General features: G+C 39.3%; 1 long non-coding RNA gene across 1 annotated transcript; it reads right to left on the bottom strand.

Moving 5' to 3' along the window:
* Positions 1 to 1005: 1005 nt before the first annotated feature.
* On the bottom strand, positions 1006 to 5306 carry LOC116497103. The gene is made up of 3 exons (XR_004254081.1): positions 5190 to 5306; positions 1222 to 1333; positions 1006 to 1098 (listed from the first exon to the last, which is right to left on the bottom strand). It is a non-coding gene; the product is annotated as an uncharacterized LOC116497103 (long non-coding RNA).
* Between the last annotated feature and the right edge of the window lie 14707 nt (positions 5307 to 20013).

Here is a 20013-nt window from a genome sequence, read left to right as displayed (position 1 = left end):
CCCAGTTCCTGCAAAGCTGCTCCACTTCCAGTCTTATGTCCAGGCTGCGCTACTGCCTGAACTTACTCTGTGCCCAGAATCAGATTTTAGTTTTTGCCTTTTTTAAACTCCGTGAGATTCTTGGCAACTGCTCTGTTCTATTCATGGTCACTGCCTCACTGCCTTTCTGAGGTCAAGAAACAGAAAATTAATCTATGAATAACAGGAAGTTTATTTGAAACAGTTTTATTAGAAACAGAAATCCCAGGGGAAAAAAATCTGCAGTGCTAAATTACAGTGCAATGGGAAAACCTCATGACATCGAAGTGCATTTTTCATTGTTTGTTTCCGTCACTGGTTTTCATTTTTCATTAGGCAACATTATTCTAGCAGGCATTTAATATTATAACATCAAGCTCAACTGCATAGATGGTGAAATCTTTCTCCAGTTTTAATTTTTGCTATTGGTGAGTATTTCCTCAGTTTTCAGCTAGCCTGTTGCTGGCTTACAGTTTTCTCCAGGTAGCTAATGCTTCTGTGCAACATTGCAAACTCAGTACTGCAACTTAAATACAACCCCCACTACTGTTCTTTATTCAAGTACAAGACTAACCACACTTTCCCATCTTTTGTCATATTTTAGTGCTTGATAATATTTTCTTATTTGTTTCATCTAGCTTTAAGAGGTTTTAGTCCAAAACTGATCATTTAATCAAGAAGTGGTACTTCAATACATCATTTCCTCAGAGCCCTGTTACAGCATGTACAAACACAACTTTTATCAGTACCATTTCCCAGTACTTGACTCTCCTGAACACTGGATCCCATCTCCTCTGCTGGAACTTGAAGCCATCACAGCACCTGGAACTTGCCTCCCTCTCATACAGGAAAATGCTTCTTGAATAAGGAGACAGCAGATTTCTTCTGGTGCCTCTTTCCCAACATGGAAAAGGGAGAGGTAAATGAGATGAACGCGGTCTGGGGCTGCTGCCACTGCCTGCAAGCAGGAGCACAGCCTGGGTGAGAGCGATCCATCCCTGCTGCTCAGCTCCCTGCCACAGCTTTAATTGCTGTTGTATCGGATAGCAGCGCTGTTCTTGTGCCCAAAACCAGAGAACACTGAGGGAGAAAGAACGCATTAGACAACAGTCAGACACAAAGAGACTGATCATTAATCTAGCACACAGGAAACATCACCAAATCACACCGACCATCACGCATTCCAATGGATTAGTTTCTCACCTCCAGTGGTCCTTTCAATTCCAACTTGAAGAGCAGAATTTTGCACACAGGGCATAGCAGGCAGTCAGCTCCAGTTTGAGGCTATGTGGCCGCCAGCATCTTTCATCAAAACCTGATCCAATGAAGAATATTTTCAGGACATAAATATAATTCAGGCCAAAGAGTTAGACACTGAAATGATTCAATTGATTCTTGAAAAAGTACTTTTGTAATCAACATGCAGCAAAACTCAAATAGCAAACTACAGGGTGATGCGTTACAGCAAGTACAGTTGGACAAAGAGCTTGGAAATGCTGATGCTTTCCCAGATCTCAGGATCAGAGGTTATCTGAGCTGCCATCCACCATCCTAGGAACCCCAGTGGCAGGAAGACTGATGGAACATTTTGACCTCACGATGAATTAAATCAGAGCCCAGTACCTCTGCTGGCACAACAGAACTGTGTGAAATTTGTTTCGAAGTTGAGAGCTGAAGAAGGGACTTGCAATGGCAAATGCACAAAGACAACATTAATCTCTGCAAAATTCTGCTCATCAGAAAACTGATATAAAACTGAACAGGTGTAATTTTGTTCTTATTTCTTTTTTAAGTGACTGATTTGGCTGACTCAGAGTCTTTTGCAACATGTTTCAGTTTGCCATTGCACACTATGCCCCAAGCACAATGAGAGCCACTCACATTTTAATCTAATCTTTTCAGAGTTTTTAATGCAATTTAATTAGGCCATTAGGCTCTGCCAGCCAGGTTCACACCACTGAATAGTGGGAGAAAGAGAAGGGAAGGGTTTTATCACTCCGCTGAGACAAGAACTCATTATTTAGCCAGTCAAAGGAACATTTGTATCTCCAGGGAGCCTTGGCCATCCTCTCTTCCCTTCGCAGGAAGGAAGGAGAGCAACTCGGGGACAGACAGAGTCTGAAGCACCCAGGAAGCTTGCCAAGTGCCAAGGCTCCCAAAAAGCCCTTTTGCACAGCGCTGGTCTGATACCTAAGGGAAAGCCAGAAGGCTGAGTTCCCAACAGCACTTGGTCAAGACAAGAAGTCAGGTGGACAGAAAAAAAAAAAAAAAAAAAACACACGATTTAAACAGCATAAATAAGTGGTTGGATTTTTTTTCCTTTTTTTTTTTTTTTTTTTTTTTTTCCTTTTTCTTCTCTGATGGCAGAAACAGTTTTACCTGTATTACCTTTTTTTTTTTTTTTTTTTTTTTTTTATATTTTATGAGTAAATGCCTATAGCTTATTTCTTTAGCCTGGTGTACGTTATATTGTGATTTTTACAAGTCCTATAAATGACAGGGAACAACTTCATAAAGGCAAGGCAAAGCCACAAAACAATGCATGTGTGAGTTTCCCCATCTCCCCTCACCTTCAACATCTGCTAAGCAGAAGATGTCCAGGCTAGGGAACACTGAAGAAAGCCACTCACCATGGACAAGAAGGCAGCTGACAGGAGTCAGCACAGATTTATGGAAGGGCCATTTGCAACTCCTCAATCAACCTGCCCTGACAGCCTCCCGTGATGAGGTGACCCGCTCTGTGGGCATGGGGACAGCAGCGGGTGTTGCTTACCCTCACTTTTGAGGGGGTTTCTGACACTTTCTGCCCTCACAGCCTCACTGAAGGGGTACGGGCTGGGTGAGTAGACAGCGAGGTGGGCTGAGAGGTGGCTGAACAGAGCCAGGAGGATGTGACCAGTGGCACAAAGACCAGTTGGAGGCTGGTACCCAGCAGTGCGCCCCAGGCAGTCAGCACTGAGGCCAATCATTTCCAAAACCTTCGTTAATGACCTGGATGCTGGGACAGAATGCACCTAACAGCACGTGTGCAGGAGATGCAGGGCTGGGAGGAGCGTGTGAGGGGGCTGTGCTGCCATCCAGAGGCACAGTCACAGGCTGGAGAAGTGGGCTGACAGGACTTCATGGAGTTCATCAGAGGGAACAGCCAGCTCCTGCCCCTGGGGAGGAGCCACCCCAGGCACCAGGACAGGCTGGAGGCCAGCAGTATGAAAAGCAGCTCTGCAGAAAGAGCCCTGGGGGAGCTGAATGAGCCAGCAAGGGAGCTGTGCCACAGCAAAGGGCAGCAGCAGCATCGTGTGCTGTGTCAGGAAGCTGTCAGCAGGTTGATGGAGGCGAGCCAGAGAGCTGGGACTGCTCGGCCTGGAGAGGGGTGGGAGGAATCCCCTCAGTATGTACAAACAGCTGATGAGAGGGCAGAATGACCACGGAGCAAGAGCCTTCCTGCTGGTGCCCAGTGACAGGACACGAGGTGAAAGTAGTCTCAGGCTGATGGTCAGACTTGATGAGGACCTTTTCCAAAGTAAGTGACTCTGAGCACCAGGCAGCACTGCTGTGCTGGGCAGGTGACAGAGCCCTGGCACAGGCTGCCCAGAGAGGCTGTGGGGTCTCCTCCTTGGGGAGCTCCAAAAGCTGCCTGGACGTGGGCCTGGGCAGCCAGCTTTACCTGGCATCTCGCTTTGAGCAAGGTGTTCAGTCACAAGATCTCCTTGGCACCCTTTCAACCTTGGATATTCTGTAATTATGTGAAGATCCAGCCCCAATTTCAGTGCAGAGGTGAGGTTAGCACCACAGGGCTCCAGCAGCAGCAGTAACGCAGCTCTCTGGCTCCTCGCTGGGTGACCAGAACACCAGGGAGCAGAGCTCCAACGCCTCATCTGAACCATGTACAGAAGAAACTTTTTCTTTGGAGAAATCCTTTACAAAACAGTGCTACCTAAATAGATGTAGCAGATAGAGTAAAAGGTAGAAAAAAAGGAGAGGGCTGCTGTGGAATAATAGGAAATGTCTGTCTTGGGCAGAAATTTTGAACTATTTCTGCCTGCAAAGACTACAGAGGCAGTTTTGCAGTACTGTGTAATTCCTAGTCCAGTTTGAGATTTGTTACTGCAGAAAGACTTTCTCATGTTGCCCTTCCCATGCTTTTTTTTTTTTTTTTTTAAACAGAATAACAAAAGGTCCCTGTCACGTTTATACTCCCCAAGCAACTCAAGTTTTACTGCTTACTTCGCACACAATTACTGATGGAAATCAGTGAGAGGATCTCTGATTAGCAATAAATGACATCATCCATTGATAGGGCTTAGTATATCTTGATTAGTTCTCTTTTACTGTAAACATAACTACAGTGACAGCTCTCATTTACCAGGCCAAACATGGAGAACACCCATGAGAACTAACCCAAATTCCTCTTGCTTGATCAGTACAGCTAAAATCTCAGGTAAATCCCATCAGTGCTTAACAGGACTTGTACTCTATAAAAACTACTGATAATTTGGAATTCCAGAACTGAACCAACCTCCCTTTAAAACCTGCATGGTGTACGTTAGTCCCACTACCAACACCTAGGGTAGACACAACAAACCTGCATGTTCGGGAACTGAGCTCAACCCCAGGTTTTACAGAGGACGTGGACACAGCCTTGTAGGATAAAAGCCTGCTGGCTAATCCTGAAGACTGTTCAGAATCAGGAACTACATTGTATTGATCTACAAACTGGAGTCTGCATGCAGTGACGTCCCTGGAGGCCTTTAAAAGATGTTTCGATGTAGAGCTCAGTAATACGGTTTACTGGAGGGCTGGTTAGTGTTAGGTTGGAGGTTGGACTTGGTGATCTTGGAGGTCTCTTCCAACCTGGCTGGTTCTGTGAATAACATCCAGCAGCCTGCACACTGCAGCACTGCAGCAATGTGGCATTGTGGCGTTTGTTTGGAAGAAGCACTATGAGTACCCAGATTTTGAGCTATTTGCAGAATGCTCTGTACGTACATTTCAAGTTGTTTAATAACATGGTAACGTGTGACAGGAATTACGAAATGAATAGTCATGTATTATCTGAAAGCAAGTATTAGTTGAAGCATATAAGCAGAATTACATAAAATCAAAAGCATGAAAGCAAAGCTGGCTCCTAATTTCAGTAATGGCTGAATAAAGGCAAATATCCCAATACATACCTCGTACTACAATTCGGTTTAGGATTCCCTTTTGTATTCAGAAGGTAGCCAGATTCTACAAAAGCCAGTCTTCATCTGCATTTTAACATCTTAATGATAACCTAAAAAAATAAAGAGACAGCAATGACACAAACTGGAAAAACAGTAGCTTCTCTTTTCAAATACCCATTTTTTAAATACCCTTATATATAATATCAGGAAATAAATGGATTTTTGTGGTAAAGTCTCATTAATGTTTATCCTCTACCTATTCTTACCACTTGGTTGTTCCCATGGATTTCTCTATTCTTAAAATTTTAAATTGAATTTGACCATGTAGCAGTTAAAAACCAGCTGGTTCCAGGCATAAACAGGCTCCCAAATTTCATACTTCACCCTGATGTAGAGTAAGTGCAATTCTGCTCCCGAGTCTTGTCACCATTCCTTGTAGGGTTTTAAAACACACATACTCAAACAAACCACTGTTTTCTGCTAAGCCAAATGCTAGGCCAAAGCTGGGTTTCATCCCTCGCATGTTATTGCCATTAAGAAAATTTGGATCCCTGCATACAACCCAGTGTCTTTAATTAAATGTGACATAACTACTCTCACTGTCATGCTGAGATCAGGTAAGTAAAGTGCAGTCTCCTCCACGTTCCTCAGCCTGCTGTGGTACAGACATTGAAGAGGTTTAAAACCATGTATGAAAACTAAATTGGAGTAAGATGTCCTTTAAGATCTTGGAGCAAAACTACATAGAAATCTCATTAAAACATAATTAATACTAATAATAGTAGAAATTGATGCAAAAGTTTAAGACTTGCCATTTCAAAACTTCTGTAATAGGTGTGCTTGCATTTGCAGTAAGTGCAGTCACAAGAACAAAGAGCAAGTCAGTATAATTTTATTCCTATTAATTCATATTAAAATTATTTGAAATATAATAGAAAAATTGAGTAAGATCAAAACCGTGTTAATCAGGGTATCCATCTTGAGCTCTGTGTGGCTTCTTCTAGCATCCACACACAAAATAATGTATCAAGTCAGTGTATAAAACCCAGCAGCTCCCTGTCCCTGTTGTTTGGGGTTCAAAACAACTTTCACACATGCACACACATTTCCACCCTCCCCTATCCCCAGCTAAAATAGTCTCTTCTATACAAATGCCTCAGATTTCAAACAACACCCAAGTCCTGCAGTGTTTGGTAGGGTTAACATACAGCCCATTGCTCGGGCTGGGGAAACAGAAGCATGCTGCAGAGCTAAGGAGCACTACAGAAATCTGTGTACAGAGCAAGACGGACTGGGAAAACCCCAACTACAGCAGCACAACAGGATGAAGAGCTCTGTTCTCTTAGATACAGACTTCCTAGAAGACTTACCGACATCTTGAGGTCCTGTTTGATGATCAGAAAACTCAGCACATTGAAAAATACTTCTTACAGAAAGAATTACTTCCAAAAGCCACACACAGGTTGCATTTTTTAGGCTGTCTTCACTTAGATAACAGCCTCAAAAAGCAACTCGGAGTAACAAGTGCAAGTTGCAACACAACCACAAGCATCTACAGTAGAGGTAGTGTTTACCTGATCAGATGCAGCTGTAGAATTGCAGCTCAGGTTACACACAAAGGTGGTAAAATTTATGTCCAAGACCTCTAAAAAGTTCTGGTAACTTCAACAATTCCCCCACTTCCTTTCCATCTCTTCCCCCTGCCCACGGTGCAGCTCGCTACACGTCCCATTTTAAAACTCCTTTGCCATCTCCATGACGGCCGGGCAGACAGATGCCGAGGCAGCACGGAGCACAGCCTGCCAACCCTCGATAGCTACAGCTCTAATTTTGCAAGCCCTACTACTAAAATCCTTTAACTGCTCAATTACAAGTTGGCTATGACTGTCAGACCCAGAGGCCAGGCCTGAATTGTCTCTATAAGTACTAGTGGCAACGCTGGTAGTGCCCTGTGACACGGCCTCCGTATGGTGAGACTAATTCAGCTACTGAAAAACATGTACCCATCTTAAAGGGAAACTAATTACCAGTTGCCATTTTTTCAGTCTACATTTTAATATTATGAAAAAAATAACACTAATTAATAAGCCTTTCTTTATTCTCTTTTCCCTGTCTACAAACAGCAAGCCTAAAACCCCCCGAGGCCTAGCAGCCTCCGGCTCCTGTAACAGCCAGCACGTACAAGTTCTCTTTCTTGACTACTCAAATTTATTGAAGAGAAAGCAGAGACAGATTCTTGGCAACTTAAATGTTGGTATTAGTGACAAGTTTTTAGCCAAACTCCCAGAAAACATCTTTGTTTTTGAAGACCATGCCTAAAACCAGGCAGCAAGACCATATGGCAGTGTTACCGAATAACCCATTTACCATAACTCATACTAAAAAGTGATCGTATTATAGTGGTTTGGGTTTGTTTCTTAGATGCAATAGGTATCCTCCACGCTATTTCTTCAGAATGCTGTCCTCACAACAGAGACCCCTCCAACCTCTCTGTGCTGTCGGAGACTTCCACAGTTAACAGTGATTACTCTTAGCCGTGATGTACCCCGGCAGCTAATGCTGAAGCAAAACATATCGCTATTTTCAAAGAACAGACTCCAAATCACCTTCAGATGAATGATAAAGTGTTTCTTTAAAGTAAAGTTCAGTATGTCAGTGTTGTGCCAGGCAAAATGTATCTAAAATACTCTAAATGGCCAACAGCATGGCAAAAAGGCATATCCTGAAGGGAACAGATGTGTCAAGCACACACTAAAGCAATACTATGCACATATTATGTCATTATAAAGGAAAAATTAAAACCAGCTCCTCGGTACAACCCATCTCAAGCTGTATGCCTTCATTTACCGGGGTGCTCTCCACAACCTCTTCCCAATACAGACTTGCCTTGTTCCTACCAAGCAGACACAGCCATGGCAGCCCGTGGCCCTAAAGGATGTTCCACATTTACCTTACATACCCATGCTGTTGTGCTTCCTTCTCAGAGCACACACTGGCTGTTTTTTTTTGTTTGTTTTTTTTTTAAATTAATAGGATTTGGGGTGGTATTGTAAGAGAACCCATCCCCCTTTATTTTACATCTACGTTAAAAATTACCTAGCAACACAGAACAGCAGCATAGGTAAACTCTGACTTCCCGTGCAGTGGAGCACGTGGCACTTTGCACCAGCAGGCACCATCCTGAGTAGCACAGCCACCATCCATCACACAAAGGAAGAACTCCCGATTCCGAGCTTTTTTCTCAGGAAAACACACGATCCCTTCTGGTCATGTATTTGGGGCTACCAAAGGGAACCTGAGTGAGACGATCCGCAGAGCTGTGTTCATGTCTGCATTTGGTTCAGGTTCTCCTATCAAAAGGTAACAGATAACAACATTGGCTGAAGTACTAATGGAAGGTAGAGCTAGACATTTCTAAATGGTCAAGCGATCTTATCCTCCTCGTTCTCTTAGATTTTACTCTAGTCAGGCCAAGCCTTGCTCACCTCTATCACGAGTAGCCACTACTGAGGACAGAAACATACATTTACATCATAAAACACCAAGAGTAAACCAGTAATTAATTGGACATCATGGTGTGGCTGCCTGTGACTACAGGAGATGAATCCAATACAACTTTTTCCAATCTTATGTTCCCAAAATTCTGTCCCTAAGAACATACAGCCTTACAAAAATATAGAAGTAAGAAAGAATTTAAGGCAAACAGTGAGCATTACCAAATTAAGGCTCTACAGGAAGATTAAGTTCCTAGAAAGAAAAGGACAAATAGTACTTGAACCGATCCAGCAAGTCATTCATTTTCCTTGACTATTAAAGCATTTTTATCTATTTCTCAATTTTCAGTCTATAAATTATAGGGTATCTGAAGTTAGCAACTTACACAGAATAAGGAATGTGAAAGTATTAATATTTCTTTTCTGGAATCACATTTCCAAAAAGAAAAGGTGGTGACAGTTACTAGAATTACTAGTTACTACTACAGTCTAGGTGACTAGATAATAAAGCCATTACCAGTAACAATACTGTAATCCAGGGATTTATTTTTGTTTTGCCTGGATAATAAAACTGCACTCATGCAAATTATTTCTTCCGTATTTGGGCAACGATGAATGTCTGAAAATATCTTAAAAAGGACAAAGATTTCATGTGTGCAGCTTCAGCAAGGCCCAAATTTGAAAACAAAATAAGGACATAGTAAACTTTACAAAAAAGTCTTCACTGGGGAGTCATTATATTTCTAGATGGAAGGTGTTTTTTTTGGTAAAATGTAAAGATTCCCTAAGATCTCCAAGAACTTTGGATTTGATCAGCAGAAGGGAACTTGGTGCTTAAGTTCTTAACATCACAGACCCCCTACTGCACGAAGTAGTCTATCATATATATTTTAACAAAAACAAAAATTAACTGTGAGGCCATAGTCATACACAGTCATTAAAATATTCCTATATAAAACAGCAACTCCACCCTACATTTTGGATTGCTGGCTCATCCCCTGTGTTGCTCACTAACCTTCCTGTGTCAGGCCAAGCAATCTGCAGCAGAGCTAGCCCACCCGAAGGTTACTTTCACAATTAGCCATCCTACACATCACCATTAATGCAGCTGTGAAGTCTTCTGGTGTCCAGATTTCTAGTTCCAATGACTGTATTCATGTTGAGCAGTTTGAAAGAGTTTGCCCAAGCCATAGTGTCATTTTCTCCACTCAGAACTCATGTGCCTTTTAAAACAGATGCAAAGCTCCTGAGCGCTTTACCATACCTCGCCTTATCACAATCAGCTAAATACAGAGCTGTTGAAAGGAACAAGGGAATAACTTTTAACCCTCAACATCTCTTTCCCCTACAAAGTGATGCATAGATGTGACTTCAAAGAAAACTCTAGCATCTAAACCAGTTCTATCACTCAGCATTGAAGTTACAGCTAAAATTTCATGAACTTGCTTTAAGTCAGGTTGTAGAATTTCAGAGCAAATTCAACAAGTATCAGGAACATACAACCTGTTTACATACAGAGCTTGGAACTTAACTCTGCTGTAAACCAGACAGTTACACCAGCTCAACTAGCAGGTATCTGAGTACAATCACTATTCCGCTACTACTCTAACACAGCCAGAAGTCAGGATGTTATTGTACTATGCACTCTGAAAGTGAGTTTACAAATATGCTGAGATGAGAGAACCACTTAGAAAAATCTAGAGATTCTAGAAATATGCATAGTTTATTCATGTTAATTCAGCCTGATTTACAAATCTTTTTTAAAACGCTGTTTAAAGAAACTAAGGATGCGTATAAGCAAAGCCTAGGAACTAGTTTACTCAGATTTTACACTTTAACACCACTGAAAATTAGCAAAAGCCTTGTATTATAGAAAAGAATTTATATACAGCTCAGATGTGATGATCTCAATAGCTTAAGAATATTTTAGATTTTCAAAAAAAAATGGAGGGAGGTGTCTAGTTTCAAGGGAAACTTCCTGGGTTTTGCAAAATCCAAGTTTCTTTAATATTTTAAAAAAAAGGAAAAAAGACAGTATCACTAAGGATTTGTGAAACTAGCTGATATAGAGAGCATTCACCTGTGACATGTTATAGCAATGCTGCATTACACAACTTTACACAACATTCCCCATTCCCTCCTGTAAGATTCCTTACCTGTCGTTTTTGCAGCAGGTGCCAAGTTAGGCCCGTGTCCTAACTTCCTCTTCCAAAATAAAGAGAAGAATTAGTTATCTTTGTGGGGCTACAACTTCCGAAGCCGTAAGACTGCCAGGGTACAAGGGAAGGGCTGTGGTTGTATGGTCTTTACAACGAGAAACAATTCACGTTTCACTCAAAGAGCTTTCATCTTTGAAGCACTCCATTTGAAAACGTATCGTAGCAATACTAAGCAAGAGATACTTCTTTATTAAAAGGAAACCTAGTAAGGAAGCAATCAAGCAGCTAATGATTTAATAGGTTTTAACGTTAATTTATATAGATTAAGAAAGTCAAAGCTTTATTTAAATTAATGGCTACGGTTGGCAGGGCCCTCTGGAGGCCCTGCTTGGGCAGGGGTGGCACCAGGGGACACACAGAGCAGGCTGCCCAGGGGGTTTTGGGGATCCCCAAGGAGGAGACCCCACAGCCTCTCTGGGCAGCCTGTGCCAGGGCTCCGTCACCCGCCCAGCACAGCAGTGCTGCCTGGTGCTCAGAGGGAGCCTCCTGGGTGCCCGGCTGTGCCCATGGCCTCCTGTCCTATTAAAAGGTCTTGTAAATATTTTACCTGGAATTTCCTTCCTATGCTTTTAATTCTGCTGAGTGACAATTTTGATTTCTGATTGCTTTATTGTGACAAACACAGAACAGCTACTTCTACCTTCCAGTGTAATACAGCCATATTTGGTAGGAAAAAATTAGAATCTTACATTAGATTGGAACACAGGAAATATAATCTGTATTTCTGGACAAAGATAACAAAAGAGCATTAACAAATTGCAGGGTATTCTGCAAATGTTCTATCTCTTGGTCCACTGAAGTAACTTACCTGTTTATGAAAAACAAACCAATGTGGAATAAAACTACCAAATCTCATAAAAATGTGTTTTTATGAAGACATTTATCTGTTTCAACATGGTATAACTAGTCCTTGCCTGCACTTGCCCGGTCTAAGCAGATAACTACTCAAACCAGGGCTAGCAGTTATGCACAGTAACACCAGAGAACCTGCAAAAAAACTTAAGGCCGAATATATGATGAACTACACTACGTAAAATCAGAGAGCAGATTCTCAACTTGCTATTGCTAAGTAAGATTTATTATCTGGCAAATTAAACCTGAAACTTGATTTTTTTTTGTCTGTTAACAGTACAATTGGACATAATGCTGATACTAATTAAGATTTTTCAACTTTGTTACAACAGACAGAGTAGCATGGTAACAGAGGTAGCTCCTACCTGAAGATATTGTTCCTACCCAAAATGAAACAGCTGAGTGAAAATCAAACAAAAAAGCAATAAGCCTCAGCTCTCAGACACAGCTAAGGAGGCATCTGCTAATATGTTGTGAAGAGAACCAAAGAGGATGATACTAGCAGTAATTGAGTAATAGATTTAACTGTTGAACACCTCGTTGTGTCCTAGAAATATTATTAAAACTAACCCCTCCCCCTGGCCCTTGAATGACTCTCCAGTTGGCTAAACTTTTCTTACTTTGGAAACAATGAAGTATGAAAGCTTTAATGATGAAACCAGGTTTGACCAGAACAAATGCACACAAGAAAGAAATAGGGGGAGCTTCCTTTTTTTGTCAGCTTACACACAAGGGCAGGTCAGTTGGCATCATATTCATAACTAAAATATTTTGAATCAAAGACAGACTGACTTTATGTTTCTCATTGGAGTTCACTCAGTTTTCGAGATGTAAGCTCATACTGTAATTTTCACATATTAAAAGTAAGTTATCAAAAGCATGTCAGGTGACAAATTTCTAAATACCAAACACATTAATGAGAAAACATGTATGAACACAGGCTGGAACACAGAAGATACCTCAGTTACCTGTTTCCAACTTTTGATGTACACAATGACAAAATGTCCATCTAACACACTATAAACATCATTTTCTATGTCTTGAAAAGAAACTCCACACAAGCAAGCAGTGATTTCTTCAAGGAAATTCGTATCACAAAGCCAAACTTGTGCAACTGTCTGATGCATCCATTTCTTTGGAAAGTTAACAGATTCTCCTACTGTTTTTTATGGACCAACTACTAAAGAGCTCCCTTAGTCCATTCGACCTTGTTCCTGCTTTCTCAAAACTTTATCACCATGCTAGGCCTACTTTGGCCAACTTAGATTTCAAGCTCTTACATCTGATCAGCATCTGACTACTACGCTTAATGGTATATAGATTTATGTGATTTTAGTTTACACTGAAGTGTGTAAACTAGAATAAATGTAGATATCCAAATAGTTTAAAGATGATACTCAGCACCTGGCGACAAAAGTAGAACCAGGACTTCACACCTTTATCACGTAATCAGAGAAACAGACTGCAATAATCAGCCAGATTCTTTTTCTCTGGCATATCTTGAATTATCAAAGGGATTTGTGGTGTTGATAGCACAAATGTAATGGTTTGTATTACACCTCACTGGGAAAAATCGCATCTATACTTCATAAAAGGTAAAGTTTGGAAGTGCATTGCAGTGACTGAAGAGGTGTAAGCCAAGTCAAATGTAGCTGTGGCATGAGCAAATGGTGACTGAAGTACTTCATGTATGAAGAACTTCATGTACTTCAGTCATCATGACTACACCACTGAACTCCCAGACTACAGTAGCTGCCACTGTGTGACTGAAACTCACTAAGCCACAGGGAAGATGATGAAAACTTTAAAGGGCATCCTTGTGGCATCATTGTTAATCATAAAAAAAAAATCCTGGAAGCCCTATTTCTGTTGTCTTGCCACAACCAAGGCAAAGAGTAAATCTGTAATCAACAGGACCTCTATTGTACAGCACTTATTTTTAGACAGGAGCTTATTTCTCTACTCGAAGAAGCATCAAATTAAGTTATACATATTTAAACTTTTTTTTTTCCCCCCAGCATGTTTTTGGCCTATATATTCAGCCTTCCCTTATACATCATTCATAAATTTCCATTTATGTTCCTTTTAGGTAATGTAGGCAAAAAATAAAAATATGAGAAAACATAGCAAACTTCTCATGGACATTACTTTCCTCCGTATCTTCATGAAACACAGGCTTCCAGACTTATTTTGTCCATTAAAGCATGTATTTTATTTACATATTTACAATAAACTAGTATCATTTATTGCAGAAGTCTGAAACAGCATTCAGGAAATTTAAAGAAAGCTTACCAAGACTCGTATATAACGCTTTAAATTCTATCATAGCTTCCAAAATTTTACAAGAATTTTAGATGAAATGAACGGAAAGATGAGGCCAGAACATGTCTTCCTGCTTTTCCATGTTACCATTTTCTTACCATTTTCCCCGTGTGTAAATTCACAAAGAGCTCTTTTCTATTTTGAATTTTCCACACGCTTATGAAACAAGGAAGGCTACTGAAGTTCTAATGTATTTTGTTACTTATGTATTGGTTTACAAGAGAAAATTTTAAATTTAATTAAAAGAAATACATTTTTCCTTTCAAGAATCACCATTAATCCTCTTCTTAAACACTCAACAGGTTAAAAACATATACGTGATATCATACACATGATATTCATATACTAACAAAGCACAGGGGATTAATGACTTGCCAAGTGATAGGAAGAACTGTTTTTCCTATGCATTTGACATCTTCCCTTTCCTCTAACCTATTTGTATCGAGTTTATGTATTACAACCCCTGAATAGTCTTATACAGATCATATCATTAAGAAAAGTTAAAACCTTTTATAGCAAAAGAAAATCTGGAATACAGAATAAGGAAAGGAGTCCTAAATGATACCCAGAGGAGGCCAATGACAATCTTCAGAGACGCAGGATTCAGCCCAACAGTACAGTCAGTAACATCACATTACTTCCTCACATCACTTCTAAAACTTTGTGGAAGGGAGAAAACGCAGAATTTTCACCATAATATTTAAGTAATTCACCGTAATATTTCACCATAAAATCGAAGGCTTGGGCTCCACAATGTCTTCCATGTCAGAGCAGTGAAAGATTTAGAGGTGTAATACTTCACAAATATATAAAATCTCTAGTAGAAAGCTCTTGCACCTTCTTGAAAGATACACCATTCAGCTTCCTTGACACTGCAGTTTTAAAGATTTTTTTTTTTACTGTAAATATTAAGATTCTACATATTTTTTCCCACCTAAGGCCTCAATAATTAAGCAACCTTTGCCCTCTCCTAGAATAATCTACAGATTAACACTTTAAAACTTGTGACTACAGCAATAAAGTAGAGACACAAATGATGTAAGTGTGATTACTGAGGTTGCAGGCAGTTTTTAAAATCAGTGTTTATTTCCCCAAAATATCAGACACCTAAGAAAATCAGTTTAATGGTTAACCGGAATAGGATACATGAAAGAGTTCACTTCAAAGATAGCACAACTAATGCTTAAGGTGAGCATTTATCCAACTGGACTTAAAGGCAAAACACAGTATCAGTCTTCAGTATCTACCATCATTGAGTTACCCTATTTCTGATATTCACACTGCATGGCATCATCAGCAGTAAAGTACATGCACCTAACCCAACCAATTCTACTTTAACTATTCTAAAGATGCTAACATGAGTTAATACTAATAACTGTGTAAAGCAAGACAAGTGGTAATTCTTTTTGTTAATAAGTCTTTATAACAAATAGTTCTGCACAATGATCTCACTTTAAATAGTAGAAAATACAAGGCCAGTAACATATAAAGCAACTCAGACAAGAGCATCATTTCTCCACAAGTTTGTATTATTTCCCCCCTCCTCCCCCCCGTGCACTCTTTTACTCTGAATACAATTTTTTAAGTTTCACTTTAAAAATGAAGTAACTCAAACTAATTACCTTTTTTATATTCAATACAACTTGGAGCATTACAGTACTGTTTAGAGCAAACATCAAGTCATTTGTGATTAAATTACTGTTTTGTACACATACTTGTAATTTTAGAAATGACCTATGGACATTGATTTATTTTTTTTTTTAATTTTAAATAAATACAGATGTGGCCCATAAGCATAAAAACTCTACACGTAATCATGCAGAAAAGTATTCCAAGAGAATTTATTCTACTGAGCCAGCAGTCATTTTAGAAACATTAAGATGCATCTTCAGGATTTCAGTTTATGAATAACTACAAATTAACCTGCTAACACACACACACTTAATAAACACAGTTAAATGACTTGATACGTTTTTCCCTCATATGCAATAGGAAAAGCATATTTTGCACAAAACATGGAAAGTGAACACAAAATAAAGCAAGCTCAGCAATGAAAAACTACTAAACAATAGTTACATCACAGTAAACAAATGCTCTAGTACCCCCCTTCTACAGGCATTTGCATTCAGCAGCGTGAACACAAGATAAAACCATACACAACTGAGATGCGAGAATTAATGATGCTGAAACATGCATTAAATGGTACTACAAAAGCTGCATGGAAAGCATAACATGGCAACAAGAAACTGGCACATATACTAAATAGCTCTAAAAACATGGACATCTCAACTGCCAAGTTGACAATTTTCATTTATAGACATGTGATGCAATATGTAAGTGTTGTGTTTGTTTGTTTGTTTTTTGTTTGTTTGTTTTTTCCCCCTTCTTTTTAAACAATTTATTTCAGAACTCTGAATTTTCAGTTTTGGAAATGTAGTAATTGCATTTGTCACAGGTTAAGTCAAAAACAACTTTTGCATTACGTGGCACAGCCCTGGTTCATCATTTCAGACCAGTATCATGCTGAGAGTCCTAGAAGCAAAATATTCTACATTGGCACAAAACATGAGATGAACTGCTGTTTCATTATTGGACTTTTCTTCCTGTGCTTTCCGGGAAAGACTTTTTATTATTCAAAGTTGATTGAAACTGGAGCTGCAGCTTACCTTTCATCCTTCATCACTTAAAAGTGCTTACAGGAATATTTGAAACAATGCAGTGCTATTGTTATCAAAGAATGAAGAATGTCGGCCTTTTAAAAGACAGTGCTTTCCATCTTTCTAATTGCAGAGTATGTTTTCTTCAAAGAAAAAATATATTGGAATAGTTTTGCTTCTCCAAAACCATACATATCATCTTTCCTGGAGAAAGCACGAAGAACACTTTTTCATTTTTTATTGACTTGCATATAGCTTTCTGGAAACTGCAGGAAGTGAACAGACAGGCCAAGCTCACTGAATCTGGCTCAACATTTTAGTGGTAAATTGATTCTTCATTATTTCAAATAGTGGCCCTCTTAGGTCAACTATCACTAAGAATGTAAAATGGAATGATGCCACTCAAGAGATCTGAAACCCTAAATATATTTCTTACCTATTTCTAAGCTATATATTTCCTAGAAGTACTGAAAAAGTATCCAATCTCACTTAATGAAGACATACATAAAACTATATTTTCTATATTCTCTGCAGGTACAGCACAAACTAACCTGTGTCCACAGTTCTGGAGCATCTTGTTCTACTGCCCCCTCCTTGCTGATCTTTCCCTCCACATGAGATGAGCAGAATCAGTCCTATAGTTGGGATTTCTCTTTATCCTACTCACTGCACCAAGCACGGGGCACAGAGATGCAAGGGTGGCACAAAGCAGGCAAGCAGCAGGACCAAGCAGCAAGGAGGGCAAATGACTATTCCTACCTGCAGCAATTGTACTGAATTACCGTTTTTTAAAATGTACATAGATTTCAGATTTGTTGGTGATTTCCCAACAGCATACAAATATGTAAAACATTTGTAAGCAGCTTAGAAGACCACTTCCAGCTGGTAGTTCAAAGACTGCACTTTGCAGTACTACAATAACTGGTTTACACAAGGTTTTTCTGGAATTTTACACTAGATCAAATATTTAAGCTTAGCAACAGCACTGCAGAATAAATCCTTTTACAGCAAATAATGGAGGAACAGCAGTATCCATACTGGAGCTTAAAAAAACAAGGAAGCACGTTAAAATGCCAAAAACACGAAGAACAATCATCTGCAAAGGAATTATAATAAATGCTTGTGGTTTCTGCATCTTTTGAGACTGATGATGTTTCCTATTTCCACCAGTACAGTATGTGGTTATTTAAAGAAAACCATTTTTTCCCAAAAATGTTCACTAAAACTACTGTCCCTTCCGCAGAAATTATTACAGTGAAATTAGGGCTAAAGAAACTGAGGAGAATACCCTAATTCTATTCCATAAACACCAGGAAATACTCAGTATTCTTTCCCCTTACACTGTTTGCTGCTTCTCTGGCTATAATACCTAAGTGTAAGTTTGGATTCCCAGAAGCTAACCATTCTAAAATCAGCTGTTTCATACTTACAAAACCATGAGGCTTGTGCACTGTAGGCAGTTGCTGTAACCAGACAAAATTCAAGTCCTACAGAAGAACTTTTCAAGAGTAACACAGAACATAGCCTATTGCAATGACCATCCCTGTAACTCATGAGTATTTAAAAAAAATCCATTTATTAATTCATTTCAATTCTTCTGATTTTCCTTGGCGGTCTGCAAAATGCTAAACTCGAGGTTTAAAAAATCAAAAACACTAGTGTAACTGGTATTTCTTTGTTTTCCGTTACCATGAGCTTGTGATTTTCATGTAGAACAAGATTTCAAGTTACTGTTGTATATCTAGTGAAGATACAAAAGTAAACCACAATTCTCCTATTTTTATGTTTCTTTATTCCCCCCTTCCCCTGTTTTCAACTTACATACAAGACTTCACACTTACTCCTGTTCAAGGTTGTGTGCAATCTTTTTTTTTTTTTACTGAGAAATCAATGGCAAGGACAACATCTTTATTCTCACTGTTCTTAAGTCAAGCAGTTTATGTCTCACATACATTTAGCATGTAAATTCAAATTATACAGCTATGTTTTACTCTACAGAAATTAGATATAAAAAAGCACACTAGAAGAACTACAAACAATAGAAGCTCTAGACAAACTGTTTACCAACACAAAGTGATAGAAATCATCAACACCTGGATGCAGTAACACAGTGAAGTTCCTTTTCAATCTCATACCTCTTATTACAGGCATTTTGTCCCCTATTTAAGGGACTACATACAAACCAGCACGATTTTACTCAGATTGTTTTTACTCAGGTTCATAAAGCTTTATTTTTTCCCTGTTAATGCAATATGGGCATAAAAATCATTATATGATAGCAGTTTTTTAAATTACTTTACCAATATGTATGCTGTTTTTATCTCCAAACGATTTTTCTTTTTTTTTTTCCTTCAATGAGAAAAAAAGGTTGCTGTTAATTGCTTTTCTGAAGAAAGTCATCCTCCTGCCACTTTTAGACATCAGGCTAAAGTAATTAATATGAATACCTCCAAATTCCAATTAATCACAGCTTAAGGAAGTTCAAGATGGAAAAGACCTATTAAATCTATCCCATGAAAAATGAACACACAGAAGGCTTGTTTCATGTGTATTTAAGATGAAAGTATTGTTTTGTGAAAATTGGATATTCAGTCTATTCTACAACTTAAATTTTTAGAAAAAAAAGTCTTCAGCTATGATTTTAAAAACATTCTATGGGGAAAAAATACAAATTTACACAACAAATTTCTTCAGCAAAAGGCCAAACTGAGAGGCCACCTAAGTATATTTTATGGTGTATCCTAAAAGGCAGCAAAAAGGCAATCCTATGGGAAAAAAACATTATACATGACTAAATAATGCAACTCAATCATTCTACTGTTATTAAATTCTCACATTTCATCAAATTGATTTTAATGAAAACAAATACTTTGGGGATGAGGCAGTCCTGTGTTTGCTGCCAAAAGAGCATGAAAGAAATAACCAACAACTTAACAGAGCAATGTCCGACCCCTGTATTTTCCCAGGCCACACTCGCTGCCTCCCCACTACTGAAGGATGAGGCAGGTTGGACTGATACTCCCTCATGTTAGAGCTAAGCTAACACCCCAAGGAAAGCACCAAATCCCAAAATAATTTTTCACGTTAATGGCAGCACAGTGCCCAAATCAATAAATTCAGGGCACCTAAGGAAACAGTTAAAGAGCATTTGGAAAATATGCTATCAAGTCCCCCAGTCCTAGCCCAAAGCATGAGCTAACGAGACACTCTGGATGCAGGCTGTGTGAGATTACGTATGGATTGGCACCACTCCACGCCTAGGAATGGCACTGAGCGTCCATCCACACCT

Source organism: Aythya fuligula, chromosome 1 (assembly GCF_009819795.1).
Source record: "Aythya fuligula isolate bAytFul2 chromosome 1, bAytFul2.pri, whole genome shotgun sequence".
Lineage (NCBI taxonomy): Eukaryota > Metazoa > Chordata > Aves > Anseriformes > Anatidae > Aythya > Aythya fuligula.
This window is presented reverse-complemented; position numbering and strand designations above follow the sequence as displayed.